The following is a 3,615-nucleotide window of genomic DNA, read 5'->3' on the forward strand; positions in this document are numbered from 1 at the left end:
GAACCGCTGATGTGGCCGCCAAGCGGCACGGCCCCTGGTTCCCGCTGGCCATGCCCCCTCAGTCTGTCGCCATCTTCCGCTGTGAGGAGAACACCTTGAGAGCCCGTGTGCGAGTGTGTTTGGTGGGGAGCGGGGCGGAGAAAGAGGCACGAAGAGGAGGAGGGAACGGGTCTGGGGCCAAGACTGCGCCTGCGCCTTAGGACTCTTCTCTCCCCCCCGCCCCCCAGCTCCCGCTGGCCACAGTCTGTGCTGTTTGGGGATGTTTCCAGTCCACCCCCAACTCCATTCACTTCAGTGCCTCCGTTCATCCACCCGCGTGCACCCGCCACACGCTGAGTCCCAGGTCCTGGCGCTCCCCCACCCCCACCAATCCAAGCGCCCTTTCCTCCCTGCGGGGGCTGCTCACTGCTCCCGAGGGTTCGGGGGCTTTCTGGGGGTGATTCTTGGAGGCAGGAGGTATCTCCCTAGCGTCTCGCTGCCTCTCCCGTCCCCGTGACTAGGCGGAGCTGGAGCTGGCTGCGGATGGGACCAGTCCCTTGTCCCTAACTCTGCTCTCCTGCCCGAGGCCAAGGCGGCCCCTGGTGCTGAAGGATAGCTCCCAGCTTAGCAGCTGTGCAGGACAGAGCTTGGAGAGCGTCCTTGAGGGGGCAAGACAGTGGGCTAAGATGGTTATTAGTGATGGGGTGTCGTTTCTGCCCTTAGTAAGATTTCCAGCAGCCTCTTCCCGTCTTAGCTTCCTGGCTCCCCCTATAGGCTCCTGAGAATAGCTGAGCAATAGTTAGGGAAGCAGTGCCGCCCAGATGGATCCATGTGCTTGGGGCCCTCAGAGTCACATGGCACTAAGAACTCTGATGAACAAACATCCTGCTGTGCCACTAACCTTGTTTGGATTTCACCAAATCTCAGAGTGGTCCGGTTGTCTACTTCCTTTTCTCACTCCCTCCCACTCCCAGTAACTCCCACATTCTAATTTTTAATCAACCATTACCAGTAAGGATTTGCTAATGTTGAGAATAAAAACAATAAAATACTCTTTATTGCATATATACTAGGTGTTTGATTACTGCTCTAGGCACTTTACCCACATTATTTCATTTAATCTTCACAACAATCTTATGAAGTAGGCACTACTGTTATCTTTATTTACATATGAGGAAGCTGAGGTTTAGAGTGGTTAAGTTGCCTCAGGTTACACAGCTAGTAACCAATGAAGCCAAGATAGAAACCCAGGCAGTCTGGTTCTAGAGCTCTCTTAACACTCCAGTAAACCCTGGCGGGGGGTGGGGGGGTGGGGAATGAAGGGATGGAAGACACAGTCCTTCCTGCCTTACAGGAAATTATAGTCTATATGACGAAACAAGGCATATATGTTGGCTAGGGCGAGGATTCATGGACTAGAGACTTGGGTTCAGATAATAGTTCTACCACTGAAAATGCTATGTGCCCTAGAGGGAGTCATTTCTCACTGAGTCTTGGTTTTCCCCTGAGTAACATGAGGAAATGCCAATGGCTAAATAAGATGGATGTGAATCATTAGCACTATTCAGAGGTGGGCCAGGGTGGGCTGGGGCGGATGCAGGAAAAGTTTCTGGAAGAGGGAGAGCTTGAGCTGGTTCCTAAAGAAGTGGTGGGATTCACCCTAGCGGGTTTTGCTCAGTGGATAGAGCATTGGCCTGCAGACTGGAGGGTTCACGGGTTCAATTCCAGTCAAGGGTATGTACCTTGGTTGCAGGCTCGATCCCTGGCCCTGGTCAGGGTGCGTTCAGGAGGCAACCAATCGATGTGTCTCTCTCACATCTATGTTTCTCTGTGTGTGTCTCTCCTCCTCCCTCCCACTCTCTCTAAAGATCAGTGGTGAATTAGGGATGCAGACATTTTAAAGGCGGCATTGCAATCCATTGAAATAAGAATGATATGAATGTAAGGGAGGAGAGGGCTTCCTCTCATAGAGGTGGGCACTGATCAACTCTGTCAGCTTCCCTCAGAGATGATTTTGCACACAGTCACTTGAGTTGGGGGGAGGGATCCATTCATTTATTTATTCAGCAAATGTCTATTGACGATATGTTATGGTCCAGATGCTGTATTAGGCATCCAAGATATAGAATTGAGTAAAATACCTGTCTTGGGCTGAAGGAGTTTAGTTGAAGTCTTAAGGACTGAGTAAGAATTGCCTAGACAAGAGAGAAGGTGGTGCGTGAAGGATGTCCCAAGCAGAGGGAATGTCATGTGTAAAGGCCCAGAAGCCAAGTCAAGAATGGCATGTTCAGAAACCTGCAAAGTAATTCATTGTGACTAGTTGTGAAAGGGAAGCACTTTCAAAAATGAGGATGAGGATTTACCAGGAACCAATCATGAAAGGCCCTGGGTGCCATGCTAAGCAGTTTGGACTTTATCCCAAGGGTACTAAGAGCCACAGAAGAGGTTGAAAGATTTTCAGCAGGTTTGTATTTCTAGAAGGTTGATTTGGCTGCAGGATGGAGACTGGATTGGAGTGGGGGATGAGAGGAGACTTGAGGCAAGGAAACTGGTTAGGAGACTGCTTAGGGTAGTCCAGGTGAGAGGTGTTAAGAACTGAACAAAGAATGCAGCATTAGGGGTGCCGGTGGTCTTAATCCAGCATCTAGAAAGGGTTCAGGAATCTGGAGAAGGTGCTGTGTGTAAATTAATCAAGAGTCCAGAGACAAAACATAATTTTGGAAGGCATTTTGGGGAGCAAGAGAAAACTTAGCTAAAGAAACCAAGTTCTTCTGTCTCTCTGGACCCCTTGCTTTTTATTAACACAAATTGTCATAAGGCAAGGTAGATATAGATATCAAAGACAAGGTTTAGTATACAGAATCCATTATTAGATTGCGGAGAAACTGCCTACAGCTGTTTAGGTGTTTGGCCAGCAGGTGACAATAACATGTAGATTGAAATGCCCTCAGCTGTCTGGCAGCAAGCAATCATTTATGCATCCTTTTCAGGATTGGGGAAATGCCCTCAGACATTTCCAGATGATTCAGTCCTGCTGACATGCTGGAATTGGCTTCCGGCATAGGGGTAGGGCGAGGAAATGCACATGGGAGGGAAATGATAGAGGTAGAATGGAAAGGACCTGGGACTGGCCTAAATGTAAGGCATAAAGTAGAGACAGGGCCTGAAGAAGGAGGATGAAACCAAAGGGTTTGATTTAGTGACATTGGCACGACGGTCCCTGCCCACTTAGCAGCTGTTTCTTTCTAGAATGATTCTTTGTTCAGTCCTTGGAGGGTTCAGTGTTCTGTATAACAAAGAATGCAAATTGCTTAGAGCAGCAGTTCTCAACCTGTGGATCGCGACCCCTTTGGGGGTCAAACGACCCTTTCACAGGGGTCGCCTAAGACCATCGGAAAACACATATTTTCGATGGTCTTAGGATCCGAGACACCACTCCTCTATCTGTCTCCAGGTGGGTCCGCCCACATGCAGATACGCCCACATACGAGTACCCGCACATAGGAGTACCTGGCATATTAAAGGGTGGCGGCATTAGGAAGGTTGGGAACCACTGCACTAAGGGAAGGAAACACAACACTAGTCCTCTGATACCAGCATTTTGGCGTTTTATTTCCTACTCTTTTCTCCCTGTGT

Source organism: Myotis davidii, unplaced genomic scaffold (genome assembly GCF_000327345.1).
Source record: "Myotis davidii unplaced genomic scaffold, ASM32734v1 scaffold2297, whole genome shotgun sequence".
NCBI classification, from domain to species: Eukaryota; Metazoa; Chordata; class Mammalia; order Chiroptera; family Vespertilionidae; genus Myotis; species Myotis davidii.